At 42.9% G+C, this 19,463-nt stretch overlaps 1 protein-coding gene across 1 annotated transcript in view; it reads left to right on the top strand.

The window, feature by feature from the left end:
• Window positions 1-1,162: 1,162 nt before the first annotated feature.
• ARHGAP32 (Rho GTPase activating protein 32) overlaps window positions 1,163-19,463 on the top strand; it is a 169,323-nt gene continuing 151,022 nt past the window's right edge. Inside the window, 1 exon segment of the mRNA XM_032229513.1 lies at window positions 1,163-1,480. The gene's annotated coding sequence lies outside the window, so the exon portion shown is untranslated.

The raw sequence follows: 19,463 nt of genomic DNA, 5'->3' as shown, positions 1-19,463 counted from the left end.
ACCAGCCACATTTGGCCTTAATGTGCAAGACAAACCCAGCCATGATGCTTTCCAGTCCCCCGCTGATGCTTCAGTGAGTTGCGGGTTGGCGTCTGAACTCCCTTTCCAAGCAATTAACCACAATCGAGGACCACGGGAGTCGGGTCGACGGGTGGCCAGCCCCTTTCCCTGCGAGCCTGCCCTGGAAAGTCCCAAATGCAGGTATTTGGAGCGGTCACGAGTCAATTACCAGGCCTCTGAATTGTGATCACACAACTGTGGGTATGCTGTATGGGTTGTAAGTGTGAAAAACGGTCATAAGTTGCTTTTTTTCAGTTGGGTTGTGGCTTGAAATGGTCACTAAATGAAGTGTTGTAAGTCGAGGGCTAGCTGCAGAAAAGCCGGAGGTGGGTTGCGGAGGAAAGTGGAGAGAATGTCAACGGGCTTCCCCATGGATGCAGTGGAAAGTCTATGCATCTGTTGCTTCGTTCCACTAATCTGCCTCCCTTGTAGGAACGTTGTTGCAAGGAGGTGGAAGAAAACCAGCCACGCTCCTTTTGCACTCACCAAAGCATGAAGGCAACTGGAGGACAGAGAGCCAAAACAGGTGAGCCTATGTACAATTTCTCTCTTCCCCTCCCTCCCTTTTCTCTGTCTCCCCTTCCCTCCCTCACCCCCTCCGTCCCTTTTCTCCACCTTCCCTCTTCTTCTCTCCCTCTCCCCTTCCCTCTCTTACCCCTGTCCTTCCTCCTTTCTCCCTCTCCCCCATCACTCTCCCCTCCCCCTCTCATCCCTGCCCTCCCTTTTCTTCCTCTCCCTTCCCTCCCCTCTCTCCCCTCCCCCTCTGCTTTTCCCTCCCTATCCTCTCACCCCTCCTCCCCTTTTCTCCCTCTCCCCTTCCTTCATTCCCTCCTTTATCCCTCCCCCTCCCTTTTATCCCTCTCCCTCCTGCCCTCCCTTTTCTTCCTCTCCCCTCTTTCCCCCTCTACCTGCTCCTCCCTTCCTCTCCCCCCCAATTCTCCGAGCCCCCCCCCCCACCCGAAGCAGCGCCGCGCGTTGGAACGTGAGGGGGCGGGGCTCCGGAAGCGCGCGGCCCCGCCTCCCCCTGGCCCCCTCAGCCCGCCGCCGCCGCGAGAGGGGGCGTGGCCTGCGCGCGCCTGCGCTTTGGCCATCGCCCGCCACCGTTGCCTCGTTGCGGCTCCTTCTCCTCCTCTGAGGCGAAGGTGGCGGACGGGCCCCGCGGCGCTGAGGGCTTCTGGCCGGCGAAGATCCCTGGCCGTTTGCTTCCTTCCTCCTCCTCCTCCTTCTCGGCCTTCCCCTGCGGCTTGTCTCGGTCGGGCGCCCCTGCCTTCCCTTCGCCTCGGAGCCCCGAGCCGGGATGCGCCCCGCCGCCGCGCGCTGCCTGGAGGCGGCCCCGGCGAGGAGGCGGCGCGGGTGAAGCGGCCCCGGAGCGGCGGTGGCGGCGGAGGCAGGGGAGCAGCGTCCCTCGACCCCGGCGGAGGTAAGCGGCCAGGGGGCGCACCTCGGTGCCCGTTTCCATGCGGCAGCCCCGCTGCTCTCTCCCCTGAAGGTCGGGCTGGCTGGCTGGCTGCTGGTGGTGGTGGTGGGGAGACTGTAGGGGAGGATGGGCATTGTAGTCCGGGAGAGGGTGGCTGCCCGTGGGAAAACACCCCCAAATCTCTGACCCCCTCCCTCGAGCTTTAGCATGCCCTCCCAAGCCTGGCTTGGCTTCACCCCCCCTTTTGGGGGGGGCTGTAGGGGAGGATGGGCGGGGGAGGAGTGGCCCCGTGGGAAAACACCTCCCCCCCGCAAATCCCCGGGACCGCTCGAGCCTTAGCAGGACCCCCAAGTCTGGCTCTTCTTCACCTCCCCCCCTTTTTAAAAAAATGCTTTAGGACTTTCTAGAGAGGGGGGTGGGCTGGCGTTGCGGGGGGAGGAGGAGAGAGAGAGACCCCCAAACCGATTCCTTAACGGTTGGGTCTTGTCAGGCGGGGGGGGGGGGTTCCTGCAAGGCAGCTGGTTAAAAGCATGCTTTTCACCCAGCCATTGTGTGTGTGTGTGTGTATGTGTGTATTTGTGCATGGCTGGGGGGTGGGAGAAAGAGGGGGAGGCAGGGGCTACATTTCTTGATCCGCAGCTGCCTTTTCCAGAGCTTTTCATCTGAGAGACCCTTTCCCCATCCTTGACAATGAGCCATGGAGACGCCCCCCAGCCCCCCTGAAAGCGCTTTTGGGTCGAGGTGGGTTGCCTCTCATCAGGGATGGTGGGAGCCTTATTGGAGCATGAAGCTGGGTGTTGTGGCTTGATATTTTGCCAACGTTTCTTTGACTTTGTGGAGGGTCTCGGGGATCCCCAGGGGACCCCACACCACCGTGCACAGATCTGCAGCTTAGAAATGCCAGGTTGGGAGGAGGGGGGAAGAGAAGGTTGAAGCTGGGCCTTGGGCTCAAAAACTGCAGTGGGATTGCTTTCCCTCTTAGGGTGCCCAGGATTGAATAGGATCTATGGGATACTCTTTATTCTTTCCCCTTTGAGGTTGTCCCCTACCCCCCCCCCTTTATAAGATGGGGGTGGTACTGCTCAGTAACAACCTTTTTGCAAAGGTAGGCTGGCTGATCTCTCTGCAGGGTTTTCCTTGAGTCAGGGGTTGCGATGCATGGCGAGTTTCTTTAATCAAGCAGGCAAGGCTTTGGCTGGGATGCTGCTACCTGGGTGATGGGGGAGATGGTTGCCTACAGCTTGGACCACGGAAATAACAAAAGGCTCATGCGGCACCTCAGGGATTTATCATGACGTAGGTTTCTTGCAGATGACACTCTACTTCATCGGACACATGGGCTGTTGTCGTGACGGAATTGCGTGCATGAAAACCATGGCTCAGAGCCGTGTTGCATAGTAATGCTCGCCTTGTTCTGTGAGAGGCCAAGGACTTATGGTTTTGAAGGGCTCTTTCAGGATCTGAGTCCTTTGTGACTTTCCCTTGAATGAGCTTTGGCACATAAAACCTTAAGAGAGACTTCCAGATACCACACAAGGTTTAATAAACATGTTGGTTTATTGAATGTTTCTGTGATTGTGTGGAAAATAAAAGACTTCCATGGAGCTGGGCAATCTTGTCTGGTGACGAGGATTACTTTCAGTTAAGTTTGAATCCGATATTGCAGTTTTAAAGGCTGCCTTGGGAGTACAGCTATTCAAATATCTCCCTTTTGCTAAATTGTGTTCAGTTAGGATTTGGCTGCACGTTTCCTCAAGTTCCATGACATTTAGATTTCAACCATTCTATAATCCAGCTTTTAAACATAGATGCTGGAAATCCATTGATTAAAAATGACCCAATAGTTGATTTCCCACACTAGCAGCAATTAAACTAGATGATCATCTGGTCTAATCCAACGTCATAGTTTTCTGACTTACCTCTTTAGAACCTTAACATTAATTATATTGAAGTTGCATGCTTGGACCCTTTCTCCATTCTTTCTCTTTCACATTGGTGGTTGTTTCCCCCCCCCCCCTTCTTTGAAGGAAAGATGTCTCTGACGACTTTCCCTAAGGTCTAAATGCAAAAATCTGGTCCAGCAAAAGATATTTTTCCAGAAGGTGTCATGATGAGACAGATAAGAATGTCACCTTGTGAAGGTATGGCCAGGGGTTAATTCTTATTCAGCTAGGTTCCACAGAAGTTTGGGGCTTGGGAAAGCACAAGGAGATTGGTTGTATACCTTTAGGTGAAAGTAACTTCCCTGTTTTTTTGGGGAATCTATTTCTCTGGGGGTGGGTGGGTGGAGAATGATGTCACTGCTAAGGCAGTGACACTTGAAAGTCTTGTTGGAATAGTCATGAGTGGCTTTATGATCCTTGGAGTTCTTCAGGCCCTAAAATAAGGACATTGCTTTACAATCAAAGGACATCTACTCAGTACTATGCGGTAATAATTCTAAGAGATTCTTAAGAAGTGCCGCTTAAGAAAGTTGATGTAAGACTCTGCAGGCAAGTGCTGAATGATTGAAAGAGAAAGGTATTCTAGAATGTGCTAGTGCAGCCATAAAACATAATTGTGGCTTCTATCGTGATAGGGAGAAATTCCTTCATAAGCAATTGTGTCCTTCATGAGTGCTGCAATGAACAGAGGCTAACAAAGAACCTGTGCCATTTCCTGAATCTGCTGTTCATTCTAATTATGTGCAATGAATGCAGTGTCTTGAACGATGCTTTTTAATCTTTTCTGTTCAAGAAGCTTTGCATAAAAAAAGTTCTCAGGCTTCCAGTGTAAGCATTGCAAATAGTCTGTTTTGTTGATGGATAAATAGAATGTTTCCATTGCTTTATTTTTTGTTGTTTTCTAAAAATGTTTAATGTACAGGGTTCCATTTGAAACTTTTGTTGCTTTCTTTTTGTTGTTGGGGGAAGAGAGTGAAACAAGGTTTTTAAGTACTTTGTTGCTCATTTAATCCTCTTAGCATCACATGAAATAAATACATTGAATGATGATGACAATAAGATGTGTATAGTTACAATCTATAGAAAGTACGCTAGTATTGTGTAGTGGTTTGTAAAAGGGAAGCTTTTCATGTTCCTGATAAATAACAGCTAAAAGATTGTGAAAGGATGCATTCAAATAGATTTTGAACTAAATATATAGAGCATAAATGGAATTCTTGTATGTTTGGGCATCTTGTTACCATCTGGAAATAACATCATTCAAAGTTGAGAATTTTGAATGGACAGGAATATCTACCTTAAAACCCCATTCTGTATATATTTGTACATGTTCAAATACATTTACAAATACAGCCTCATTAGGACTATCACTAATAATACCATTGATGGTTTAGGCAACCACATTTTAATTGGGAGACTCTTTAACTGGGTCTGTATTTGCAGAGATATAATAGTTTACTGCAGTTTTATGGCTAAACCCTTCCTTCATGCAATTCTTTTTTTATCAAAGCAATTATGTTGATAGGCAATATATTTTATTTGCTAATACTTCAGTGCTGCAGATCATTTATGTGAATGAACTGTGCCATTTTCATTGATTGTGAAAAAGCAAAAAAGGGATGATCTGGATTTCTGTTTGGAAGATTTCTGGTCAGTCGATATGACCTTCAATAGCAATAGCACTTAGACTTATATACCGCCTCATAGTGCTTTACAGCACTCTCTAAACAGTTTACAGAGTTAGCACCCAACAATATGGGTCCTCATTTTACCAACCTCGGAAGGATGGAATTAAAGGACTGTAAGTCTTTATTTTTTTAAAAAAATATTATAATGCTTTGCTAAGAAGTAAAATTATGATTGAAGCTGCTTGCAGCATGGGATAAGTTCCTTGATATATTTATACATATGCAACCTTTTGAAACAAGGCTGACTCATTTGGGAAGAAGAAACACACCTTCTGCTTGCAGAGGTTGCTGTAGGTGGATTTAGATGAAGCTCAAGTCACTTTGTAGGTCATAGTTACTTCAGGATCACAGATAGTTCTAAAGGATACACAAACTTTCTCTGCTTGACAGAATGTGAGCCTAATTGTAAGCAATAATGTGATCTGTTTGGCTTTGTCTCAGCATGTCACGAACCACAATACTGTGGTTCGTAAATTACGATTTGAGTCATAGCATAATATGCTAACCTAGCCCAGTTGTGGTTTTTACATTATAGCAAGCCAGGTAAACTATGGCTTTGCACAAAGCACGATCTTGATCATAGTGATCCCTGCAAGAGGAAGATATGAAGGTATTTTGCTTGCTTTACTCTTCCCAGGTGAATCATTTGGGAAAGGGGAAGAGAGAGGGACGATTCTCACAATGGTTTGTAGCATCTTTGTCTCCTTTGCTGCTGGAAACCGGATCTGAAGTTGTATGTCGATGGCACATTAGCCACGCACAAGAGTGGTGTTGTCACAAATATTTTATATCATAATCCTGTTTGTTCCACATTTTCTCTTACACAAAATGTGTCGAAACAGTGAGTAGATCCCCTAGCACATGTTTTGTTAGGCCTCTGTAGTCTTGGAGGTAAATGGGGAATAATTGTTGCCCGCAGTCTCATACCTTTCATAGATTTTTCCCTCGAGGCAGACTCACAAGCTTTTGTGCCAACTAGCAACCAGTCTCAAATGCCCCTTTCTTGGGCAAGAAAATAAAGAGGGTGTTGGCTAGCTAATTGGCTGCAGCCAAGTTTAGAGGAAGCAGATTTTGTAGCCTTATCTTATGCTGGCCTTGGGCCACGGTGCAGCATGGAAAAAGTCTTGACTGCTCCAATGCCCTTTTCCGGAAGATAAACAAAGATCCCATTGAGAACTCTGCATATTTTGTTGGAATCACTGAGATTGGAAAAAAGGGGTGTTTTCACTATTTCCATTGCTACTCCAAGTTCATTACCAGGGAAGGTGCATCCGTTTTGATTCAAAAGATATACATTAAAACATTAAATTTTGCACATGAGGGCAGATACAGGGAACTGTCCACCAGGGATCTGACATGCTGGTAACTCTTGGTTTCTTGAAATGATATAGGGGTGGATGATTGTAAGTAAACAAAGGATAAATCCTAACAGGCAGCCAGTTAGGTCTAGTGGTGAAGGCACCAGTCTAGAAACTAGGAGACACTGCATTCTAGTCCTGCCTTAGGCGTGAAGTCGGCTTGTGACCTTGGTGGGCCGGTCATTATTTGTCATCCCAAACTACTACTGAATAATGTAGCCAAGAAAAGTGCAGGAGTTTCCCCAGGCAGTCTACAGGAGGTAACACTGATCTGAAGGCATTCGCTCACACACACACAAGCCCTAGATACAGGGACACCACTTTAATTTTAAAAAAAGTGGTCTCCCTTCATCTAGGAATTGAGAAGATAAACTATTGTAATCAAGGTTCTCAGTTGAGTCTGTTACCAAGAGCACAGGTCAGCTTTGGCAAGGAATGCTAACCATCTAAATCATTTATAGCTGAAATAACTTTCTGCTAGCAATTAAACTAGCTACAAAGCCCCAGTATCAAGGTCATATTTTGACCATGGAAGATTACAGGTAATCCTTGGTTTATGATGGGTAATTGGGACAGGAATTGCTGTAACTAAGCAACGCAGCTATAGTGGGATGTCAAGTGATTGTGCATCAATTCTGATGGATCCAGTTGCCACCGTTAAGTGAATCGCTGCACGTTGTTGAGCATGAAAAAAAGGTGGCGACCATTTGCATCCTCCTGCCAGCTTCATCATGGACTTCGTTCGATGGAAGCCAGCAAGGACCACATGAGTGGGTATGCTGCAGCAGCCAGAACTCTGAAGACTGGTTGTAAGTACCACACATTCAGTGCCATCATAAGTTAAGTAGCTAGTTAAGGAAAACTATCTGTACCGGATGATTTTGGACCAATAATTCCCTCTTAGCCCAACCAAGAAGCCAAACATGGCAATTTTTGTAAATCGTTACCATGTTTCCCTGAAAATACGACCTGTCTTGAAACTAAGGCCTTGCCATATTTTTCTGGTGGGCAAAAATATAAGCCCTCCCCCGCAAATAACAACTCCCCACCTTCAGCCAGGCAGAGTGCCACTCACCAACCTAGCAGTATCCCGAAGGTCCCAAGCTGCGGGAAGGGGGGGCAAATGTACTATGCCCAGCTCTTTGGAAGCCCGCCCGCAAGAGAGCAGCCGCCCAGCACCCCCCCTTCAGCTGGGCACAGCGCCGCTCACCAATCTAGGGTATCCCGAAGGCGGCAAGCTGCTGAAAAAGCCATGCAGGGATGGCGGCGGCAGTGGAGTTGTTCTGGCTCTGCGGGGACAGCTGTGCCAGGCATCGTGAGGCTGGGAGGTGCGCGAGCGGGAGCAGAACAGCCGCTCGCACAACCCCTCTCTCCAGCCATGCAGAGCGCCTTCGACTGGCATTTCGAAGGTGCCAAACCGCAAGAGCTGGGCGGCGGCGAACAGGTGCTCTCTCGGCTTGGCAATATCCCTAGATCAGTGAATGGGGCTGTGTCCGACTGGAAAGGAGGTTTGCCGGGTGGCTGCTCCTGAGTGTGGTTGCTTCATGGCTGCTGTGTTGCGCTGCTGTGACAGCGCAATACAGCCGTTCGCTCTTGAGGCTGTGCTTGGCTCTTTGGGAACCCACTTGCAAGAGAGCAGCTGCCTGGCAACCCCAAAACAATGAGCCCTCCCCTGATAATAAGGCCCAAGTGATATTTTGTGTGTAAAAAGAAAATAAGACCCTGTCTTATTTTCGGGGAAACACGGTATATAGTGTTGTTATTCATGGAGGAAAGGCATAACAGAAAACTAAGGACTGAGAATAACTAAAATAATATAAAGATAGCCTTAAAAATAAAAATAAATCGGTGCAGAATGCTGTTTTAAGGGAGGCTAAAAGGAAATGTATGTTCTTTGCTCTTCAAATGGTGTTTGTTCCCTGAAACTTAGAAGGGCTAATCAGTAATGATGATCCAAAGCCTGATAGAATTATGGTCTGACGGTTTTCTGGAATAATAATTAGGTTTGTATGCGGCCTGATTCTCAACAGCTCTACTTCATGTTTAGTTATTAAATAACTTTATTTCCTAACTTCCAGTAATATTTTATGCTATTTTAAAAATTTGTTCAAAGCATTAAGACAATTTCACTCACGCTAATACGATGTAGTAAACATTTCCATTAAAGCTGAAGAACAAAATGCTTCATAAACTGCATCTGTGAATCACTTGTAGCTATGTATTAGAATTTACCTTGCAAAATACACTTTTTTACTTTGGTAAAATTGAATACAGCCAAACACTAAATCAGAGAGTCACCAATTCAGAATGCATAACTTCCAAATCATCAGTCCTATTACTGCAATGTAAAGGTAAGTACTTATGAAATGGCAAAATATTGTGTGTAGTATTAGTGGCAATGATTTTATATACTGCATTATTATGTAAAAGCCCATCAATATGGTAGATAAACTGACTCTTAAGTTTTAACAAAGGTTTCATGAAAAATGTTCCACTTGTGGATAAGCCAACCTGCATTTTTCATGTTATTTTCTTTAGAAATTATGGTATGCTTATCTGCAGATGGGCTTATATGCAGATGTGAATATATGCAGTAAATATGAGTACTTTAAAAAAAAGGATTACCAGATTACTGTGTGTGTGTGTGTGTGTGTGTGTGTGTGTGTAAACCCATCCACAAATAAGCCAAACCAGAGTTACTGGGTGCATTTTGCCATCTTAAAATTCTCAGCTTATTTCTGGGTATGTACTTAAATCAAAATTAAGAGGATTGTTCATATGTTGTTGAGATAATTTCTCATATATATTGAAGCGGTGGCATTCCCTCCCTTCCTTTCATTACCATTGCTTTACACATGCATTTTGACTCATTGTACAGCTATCTCGGTTGACAGTTATATCAAGAAAAATGATTCAGCACACATATCCAATTAGTAATCACACATTTCTCTGCTCTGTTGATAAGCATCTTTGAAATATATGAGTAATAATTCCCTGCTGTTGGAAAATGTTTTCCATGCTTTATAAATATTGTCACCTAGGTTTGCAATAAATAACATGTATGTGGCTTGTTGTTGTCTGTATGGCTACCATCTTTTTTCATATTATTCTTCTGTAGGCTAGAGGCCATCCTGAATTGACTTTTTAAAAGGATGACTGTCATGTTAAATGTTGGCAGAATCCCCATGACCTCAAATTTGCAACAAATGGGAAGATGAAAACATTCTGTTTGGTGGTAATCCTGAAAATGAATTTGAAGAAGGGTGTACAAATTCCAACCAATTTGTTGGTTTGATGTAGCAAATCAAATTTAATTTAAAAAATGTAATCAATTTAAGATTTGATTGAATACTTCTGAACTGAATCTTTACACCATCCTTCTTTGAAAGTCACCATAACATCTTCATTTTGAGGGATGGAATTTGCAGATTAATTTATTCATTTCAGAACTATAAAGAATTTTTTTTCTACTGTCCAGTTCATGCCATACAGAAGTATTATTTTTAATAGCACAAATCAATCCACTGCAGGATGAAGGCCTTGTCATTGAAGCTAATGGACTAAATGTACCATGATGGTCCAGTATGGATTGGTAGAGATTTTTCAGCTTTCCAGGTTAGAGCTGGGAGAATGTGATTAGTTCAAAATTACTCAGCCATCTTCACTGCCTAAGGGAGGATTAGAATCTGGGTCTTTCTGCTCATAAACCAGCAATTTTTCCATTATACCAATCTGACTCTCATGTAGTGGTATATATCTACTTAAAAAAGACTTTATTGTTATCTTTCAGGTAGATAAATTTAATTAGCATCTACAAATATTTGTCAGTGTGTATACAATTGATTTGGTGGTGTTCTTGCTTTTAATAGAATAGAATTTTTTATTGGCCGTGTGATTGGACACATAAGCAATTTGTCTTTGTGCATAAGCTTTCAGTGTACATGAAAAATACATTCATCAAGAATCATAAGATACATTAAAAAAAGTCATACACTAAATAAGCAATCAAATCATACGAGGAAACTAAATAAAACAATATAAACCATAAAGATAAAAGCAACAAGGTTATAGTCATAAGTGGGAGGAGATAGGTAATAGGAAGAATATTAGTAATATAGTCTTAGTAAATAGAATAGTTGTTTAGCAGAGTGACTGCATTTAGAAAAAAAAACTGTCTCTGTGTCTAGTTGTCCTGGTGGGCAATGCTGTATATTATAATGTCATTTTGAGAGTAGAAGTTGAAACTAAATATGTCCAGGATGATACAGCTTTTCCTAGTAAACCAATGCTGCTTGCATCACTCACAAATTTAAAGAGTGGAATGTAATACATGAAAAAAAGAGTAAATGATCTGAAAGAAAATATGGTTTGTTTTTGAAGTATGGACCAACCCTAGGTTCATCTGCTTATCTATATGTAAGCTATGAGAGATTTATAACTGATGACTAAATATCACAAAGGAGATTCTAGGGTGTTATTGCTAAATGATGCATATACAAGTTTTGGATGTAGCACTTAATTATTGTAATGGATGCATCTTTGTTCCATTGAAAAAAAGGTAACAAAGGAGTTGTTTGTTAAGTACCATAGAACTTTCCATAATAGCTCCAGTGACCTTTAAATCTTAGCGGCTCTGGATCTGCTGGAAGATTTGGAGTAACTGCCAAGAGATGAGATCTGGTTTTCAATCCCTTTTTATTTTCTTACTGTAATTTTCTTCCTGGAATATGTTAATGCCACAGACTTCTCATTTGAGCGCCCTTTTAGTCAGCAATATTCTGGCTTGACTATTGCCCCTACCCCACCCCCAAAACTCTCGCACAGAATATTTTTTAGTTAAAAAATATTGTCGAAACATTTGCACAGAATGAAATGTGATTTCTTCTGGTGGATTTTAATGAAGTCGTCATGATTTTCAGTGGCAAATGTCACTTCTGTGTAACTTCTTAGTGTGTGTGTGTGTGTGTGTGTGTGTGTGTGTGTGTGTGTGTGTGTATAAACATCCCAAATAAGAATTGAACTGCTGTGGCTATGTACTGAGTGAATACAATGAATAGCAAGACCACTTGCAGGTTTTAGAGGAAAGGTGTGTAAAATGTTTCAGCATTGAAATTGGATGTTGTGACCTTGTGAAAAGTCAGATTTAACAGTTTAACAAAGTTTGAAGGGACCTTGTACTGTAGGTTATCTAGTCCAACCCCCCCTCCCCCCAAGCAGGAAACGCTACACACCATCTCTCACAAATGACAGTCCAGTCTCTTCTTGAAAGCCTCCAGTGATGAAGCTTCCATGACTTCTGAAGGCAACTTCTGTCCCATTGGTTGATTGTTCTCACTGTCAGAAAATTCCTCCTTATTTTTAAGTGGAATCTCTCCTTGATTAGTTTCCATCCATTATTCCTTGTCTGGCTTTTGGGTGCTTTGGAGAATAGCTTGACCCCCTCTTCTCTGTGGCAGCCCCTCAAATATTGGGGCACTGGTGTCATGTCTCCCCTGGTCCTTCTCTTCACTGGAGAACTTGCCACGCCCAGTTCCTGTAACCGTTCTTCATATGTTTTAGCCTCCAGTCCCCTAATCATCTTGGTGGCTCTTTGCACTTTTTCTAGAGTCTCAACATCTTTTTTATAGTGTGGCAACTAAAACTGGATGCAGTCATCTGAGTACGATCTTTGCCAAGTTCCAAAATGGGGAGAAAACAGAAGTTTACTATATAATGTTGTATAGCAGGGGTAGGAAGAATAGTATGCCTTTGGGGCAGAACTTTTGGGAAAACCCAGGATTTAATTTTTCTGTTTTCCTAATCATTCCAGAGCTGATTTGGTGGTTTTCTAGAACTGAAAGAGAAGAGAGTTTCTTTCTGTCTGCTTGATCTTAGCTGCTGTGTAACAGACAGATAAAAAGGCAAAAGATTTATACAATCTGAAGAGAAACCAGATAAAAAGATTTTCCTATTAAATAGTGACACTTCTATACCAATTTAAGGTAGGCATCCAGTTTATAAATGTTTGTTCCCTCCATCCTCCTTAGAAGGCTAAGAGGACGCGGCTCAGGAAATCCAGCCTACAAAAAATATAGATTTAGGATTTAATTCATACACCTTTTTTTTTGCACTTGGCACATTTTGTAAATGAAATAGCAAATTTCTACCGTATCTGCAGATGTTCAGCTCTGCCAAAAGATATATCCATTTGTTTTCCTTGCGAAAAGGGAAGTACTTTGAAGCTTTGAAAAACCAAATCAAAGCAAGGCACTGTTTGGGGAAGAAATGTAGACCAAACTGTGAACCCAAGCACCTCTGCTATCTATTGTGGCAGAGTAAATTCCAAGCTACATAATTTGATATGCTCAGGTTTTGCCTCAGCCTATCAGGCAGATGGAGTGCCTCCCCAAATGGAAGGGAAAACAAAGCCTTGTAACTCTCATTTAGAATATGTAACCCTTCCCTAATAATGATACAGGTTTTCCTACCTTTCTAAATTATTGCCTGCAATTCAACTCGCTCGAGATTTTCTGGCTTTCGCGCATTTTGAAATCAGATATTCTGCCCTCTGATATATTGGCAGGTAGGTTTGGGTGGAGTCAGGTGAGAAGGGCGGGCTGATCGCTGCTTCTCCTTGTTTTGGGATTGTGGTCTTGAGCTAATGTAAGTATGAGGTTTGGAAACTTAAAGTAATATTAATCATGATGGCATAGGTTCAGAGTCTGTTAGTTATCTAGCATTTAAGCCACATTCTTTCCTGAGAACCGTGTTCTTGTTTGCTCTAGGTATGCCTAATCAGATGGAACTCTAGTACATGTAAGGCTGAACCCTAAACCTGTTTTGTAATGGCTGTAGGCCTTATTGCATAATTTTTATTCACATTTGCTGGGAGACGTCTTTGCCTTAAATTAAATTCTATCCTCTTATTGTTTGTAATTGCTCTTCCAGAGCACTTCTGTAAGAATTAAAACCCTTTGCTCCGGGTACTGTCTTTCTCAGATGGGGAGCTTTCCTGTTGAGGAACATAAATTTCTTGCTCGACTTGTAAGAAGTTTCTAAATAAACACCTGGCAATTTGAAGAGGGGAACAATGGTTGCATTTTTGGTTGTGCGTGCTTGTGCATTTCTGCTGACACGAAGCTACTTCTTCGCTATTACTCAGGAATCCATTTGGAGTCCTTTCTTGGTCTTGGCCTTCGTCTATCAGTTGAAAATGTTGGCACTGGAAACGAACCTAAAACTGGTCCTCATACATACAATAATTGCAGCATCCCATTGTGTCCTTGTCCCGTCAAAACCTCTTTTATTAATTTACTGTGAGTTCTGCTCATTCACAGCTGGCAAAGTCTTTCAAAGGAGGATTTACAGTCACAGGCCTTATCAGACTTGGAGAGCTTTCAGGCTGATATCTGCAGAATTGGCAAGGAGTCTCGGAGAGTCACAAACCAATTAAGCGAACTAATTGTCTCCTGCAAACTCCACTCCCCTTTTGCTCCTCTTTTATTTCCTCTGGGAGGGGCCATTCATCGTCCACCCTTTGGCCTTACTCCCAAGTCTACCCCTGTTCTTTAGCTGTTCCCTTCGCCTGGCAACTCTGCGCATGCGCATACTGAGAACAGGCTCGAGCTGTTCGTCTGCCTCACTGATGTCTGATTCTGAAGGCAGCTGATAACTGTCATATGGCTCTGGCTCCCTCTCTGCCTCCGACACAGAGCCCTCATCAGAACCTTCCCCAGATTCCAGGACTGGCCCATGTTCCTCCCCAATCTCCTCACTGTCCAAATCTGCCGTGTTCACATGATCACCATTTGCAACCTTCCAGGCAGCTTCGGCAAGGAAAGTCAATAGTAAAGCTGGATTTGCCCCATAACCGTACCAAAGGAGATTTGTAAAGTTGACTCACTTAACAACTGCCTCACTTAGTAACTGAAGTTCCAATCCCAATTGTTGTTGTAAGATGAGGACTACCTGTCGACTCAATTGATTCTCACTATACTTGCCTGGAGTGCTTTAATGACTCTTAAAAAAATATTGCTTAGCATACGTTCGTGCTATTTGTGAGGGATTTGGGTAAGTGTGTACCCAACAAATCTGTAGTGTTAGGTTTGTGAATCTGGATGCCTTTTAAATTAACAAATGGCAAAATTTTTGGGAAAACTGCCTTTTCCTATCTGGTTGCCTTCTGCAGTTACTGCCTGGTTGTGGGAAAAGACCCAACTGCATGAAAGAATAGCGCAGAGGTCTTTCTATCTGTGCCCTCACGCTTTCCAAAGTACTTTTCTGAAATCAAGTCTAAACAATTGTGTCACCCTATTGCCTGTGGCAACTGGCAGCAGTACTTCCAGATTGTGTTCAGTGTGCTAAGCCATATTGTAGTCCGTTCCATTTTTGCTGAATGCGAATCAACGTGATTCGCAGACTGTATTTTACGATTTAGCATAAATGTCTGTGTGTTTTAAATAACTGCAGCACTATTAGGCTTCCTAGCGTTGGATATTAGCTTTTAATTGTGAAGATGCAGTTTCTGAAGTAAAAGGTGGGAGCTGTGCAAGACCTAATGGCTATACATTAATTTTTAAAGTTAAGTTCTTGATTGTTGGAAGGCCGTATTATCATCATCATCATCATCAGTTTTCTTAATAATTCATATGGTTTGAAGTCCCAGAATGACCTTGGGTTTCTGGATTCTTTGTAGTAACAAAGATTACTCTCCCGTGCAGGGGTACAAATTGGATCTACTGTACATTGCAGAGAAATTTGGAGGTGCATTTTTAATCCATTTGTCTGGTAGACTCTGGTTGCTCTATTAGGAGAAAGAGAAAACAAGAGGCATGTGGGATTTCCCATCAATTTTTGTCATCATCTAAAATTTTATACCCTTGTCTTCCATTCATTGCTTTTTAAACACCCAATTATCAGTCTTCTGATAATTTTGTTGCCCTTTCTGACACTCTTACAATTCCTGCTTGAAATGTAGTGAAAATGGCCTTGGCAGTTTAATTGTGACCCCTTCTTTAATATGTGTGCGTTTCTCTATGTAAGTGGCTATAGCACATTAAGAGGAAGCTTTCTTCAAGCTGTAACATATTCTCAAGATTTCTTATTGGGTTCACATTATCAGTACACAGGAGAGAGAAATGTTCTGATTCAGTGCGTCACTTTAGAAGTTGATCGTTTTATAGATTGGATTCTTCTTTTTAGAACCAAACCTACCACTAGATCTGGCTCAAAACCAGTGGATTGCTCTTTACTTTCAATAGCTCTGCCACCCCCCCCCTCCACCCATCCATCCATCCAGTTTGGGACAGCGCTTTCTGTATAACTTTGGGAAAGCTTCATATTTTTCACAGCTCTTCTTTCATCTTGCAACATGTGGAATAGCAGTGGCTAATCGTCCAGAGTGATTTTAACATGCTGTCTTTGGTGTTAAATCTTGTATTTTTAATCTGAGGTGGGTTTTTTTTTTTTTGCATCAAAGCTTGAACCATTTGAATAGATGTAAGTATTAAGCATGTTTAAAATTGTGAACTGTGTACGCGGCTCTTATACGCAGGCTTTGAAATGTAGATTGAGACCTGGGGTTTTTTCCTCATCCGAACTGTATCTTATATGGATGTTTAAGAAGAGGTCACTCCTTGAGCGTGAGAAAAAGAAGAATTTTTGAATTGCAAAAGAGTGTCCTTGTCTTTTTGAAATTTTTGTGAACAGCTGAACACGGTATACAGTGTTGTGGTCAGCTACTCCCTTGTGCTTTGCAAGTTCAACCTTGGAATAAGGAATGTTTCCTGCTGTTAATTAAATTGGGGATGTGTGCATTGTGAGCGTCCAAAAATAATTTAACAGGACCAAACTTTAAAATGTTGCGGAGGTATATAAAACTGAATAATCACTGGAAGTTTAGACACTTAAGGCAATATTTTAAAAAGGATTCTTTCACAATTTCTTTTTATGACAGTACTATGCAAGGATAAATAGTACTCCATATTCACATATGGAAGGATGGAGATTAGAAATATTTTTTTCCGAACTGGTTTCTAAAGCACAAGACTATTATCTATTATTAAACTCTCAATCAAACTGATGAATTAATTTCTAATTCATGAATTAGTATATTGTATTGTTTTAAGAATCTTATATAGTGGGAACTCAGCCTGTAAAGGTTAGACTTAAGTGCTTATAAAGGTAAAATTTGCACATATGTGCTAGTCGTTCCTGACTCTAGGGGGCATTTCTCATCTCTGTTTCAAAGCCGAAGAGCCAGCATTGTGCGAAGACGTCTCTGTGGTCATGTGGGCGGCATGACTAAATGCCGAAGGCGCACGGAACACTCTTACCTTCCCACCAAAGGTGGTCCCTATTTTTCTACTTGCATTTATTTTACATGCTTTTGAACTGCTAGGTTGGCAGAAGCTGGGACAAGTAACAGGAGCTCACTCCATTGCGCAGCACTATGGATTGTATCGTATAGTAGTTAGGGATTATTGCTAATTCAAATTTAGAATGAGTAAAAAAAACACACATATCTAATTGCATTCAGTTGAATCAGCCACTAATTTAGCCATCTATATGGGTGAAGGAATGCTTCTGACAAGCTTTCCCTCCTTGTTTATAGGCCTGCACAGGAAGCTTTTTAGCACTGATCCCTGACATTCCCCATAAATTAACCTGCATGCTTTGGAATGAGAAGCCTAGAGCATTTCATACGGAATCAATACATACACTTGTATATAAATGTACACTCTTAAAATGACCAGGAATTTAAAGGGGGTGGGGAGGAAATGCTGAAATAGCCTTCCTTTATAGATTTTATGATTTGAATCTGAAAAACGAGTGCCATGCTGTAAAAGGCATGAAGGAACCTTTGTGACAACTGACATAATCATATAAGCGACTTATCAAGTGAGCCTTAAAAGCTTTATATGTGAGTAATGTATCCAAGTCATTTATTGAAATGAAAGTATTCTACAACCATATGGAGCAGGGGTATCAAACTCGATTTCATTGAGGGCCGCATCAGGGTTATGTTTGACCTCGTGTGTGTTTGTGCGTGTGTGTGCATGACCAGCTCAATGTCACTCATGTTGGGCACCTGTGGTGGCCTGAGCACTCTGCCAGCGAAAATGGAGCGCCCGTGCGCCAGTCCTTCGCTGTATCCAGGGCAGCCTAGCGGGGCAGATCTAAGCACCCTGCAGGCCTGATGCGGCCCCTGGGCCTTGAGTTTTACACATAGGGCATCCCAGCTGATATTTTGTACAGGCAGATTTTACTGTTCAATTTAAAATGGCATTTCTATTTATTTTTGTAAAGGTTCAAATCTGCACCTACAGTATGATTCTCATTATAACACCAGTTGCTTCAGCTAGCGACAATGTTGGGCTAGCCTTTTCTGAGCTCAGAAACAAAACAGCACCAGGCCTGTTTAATACTTGGAGGAGAGACGCCTGTAGAAGTGTTCTATAAGGCTAAGTATTCTGGGGTGAAGCATAAAAGCTTTTGAAAGAAGGTAGTACCAAGAAAAACTGAATGAAATATCCATGGCTTCGCTAGGAGTTGAGAGTCAACTGAAGACAGCCTTGTCTTCTAAAACAGAGGTCCCAACATGTAGGCCATGGTCCACTACCGCAGTGGTTCCCAAACTTGGCAACTTTAAGACTTGTGGACTTCAACTCCCAGAATTCTCCAGCCAGCAGAGCTTAAAGTTGCCAAGTTTGGGAACCACTGCACTACCGGGCCATAGCCTGTTGGCCACCGGGCCACATGAGTGGCTGGATAGTGCGCATGCCTGTGTGCGCATTAAGCCCCCCACTCGCACTATTGACTGTGAACATCTTGCGGGCGATAGTGTCGCGGCAAGCATCACGTGCATGCTCCCGGCTTTGTTTTCATCATACTCTCAGCCCTTTTTGCATGTGCGCATGTGCATGGAAAGGCGCCTGCCCTTTCCCCCCTCCTGGCCACCAACCCAGAAAGGTTGGGGAACTCTGTTCTAAAATGATCATTTAGCCAATAGTAGAAAAAGAGGCAGGAAATCTGGGGTAATCTTTGATGAATCGATATCTAGAATCAACCAGCAATTTAATATTCTCAGGTTCATGAATAAGAAAAGTGCTGTTGCTCATTGAAGAAGAACACTACCATTTGTCTTGCTAACAAGACATTGTCTCTGTTTTTAGACTAAAAATATTAAGGACTTCAGTGCAATGAAATGATCCTGGCTGGAGTTTTTTCTAAGATTTTCAAACATCGAGTGTACACTTATTTCCAAGGATATTTGACATTTAATGGTATTTTAGTTTTATACATACCGGTAATAAGTAAGACATCTTAGATCAGATTCTAGCAAATCATTGAAAAGAACAGAGGCTGAATTCTCTCTCTTACTTTCAAATGCTACAGTTTATGAACAGCGTTGAGTGACTAGTGGTATTTTCAGTCAGGCTGGGAGCTTCGTCCAAAGAGATTTGGTCAGGCAAATTGACACTAATAATTTATGAAACTTGTGTGCTACGCAGCTCTCAAGAACTCCATGTTGCTCCCAACAATGAAAGAAATTAAAGGTAAAGGTTCCCCCCACATGTATGTGCTAGTCGTTCCTGACTCTAGGGGGCGGTGCTCATCTCTGTTTCAAAGCCAAAGAGCCAGCACTGTCCGAAGACTTCTCCATGGTCATGTTACCGCCATGACTAAATGCCGAAGATGCACGGAACGCTGTTACGCTCCCGCCAAAGGTGGTCCCTATTTTTCTACTTAACATTTTTACGTGCTTTCGAACTGCTAGGTTGGCAGAAGCTGGGACAAGGAACACTGTTACCCGGTGCTAGGGATTCGAATCACCAAACTCCTGACCTTCTGATCAACAAGCTCAGCATCTTAGCCACTGAGCCAACACGTCCCTTCAAAGAAATTGCAACCAGATTAAAAAGAAATTAAAGATAAAAGATGGCCAGGGCTCATTCCCCCTCATCAAAGTTCTGGGTGAAGAAATTTCCAATTAAAAAATAGTTGTTGGGTACAAGAA

The sequence above is a fragment of the Thamnophis elegans genome, chromosome 13 (genome assembly GCF_009769535.1).
Source record: "Thamnophis elegans isolate rThaEle1 chromosome 13, rThaEle1.pri, whole genome shotgun sequence".
Taxonomy (NCBI): domain Eukaryota; kingdom Metazoa; phylum Chordata; class Lepidosauria; order Squamata; family Colubridae; genus Thamnophis; species Thamnophis elegans.
The sequence above is the reverse complement of the archived record's forward strand: the minus strand, read 5'-3'. Positions and strand labels throughout refer to the sequence as shown.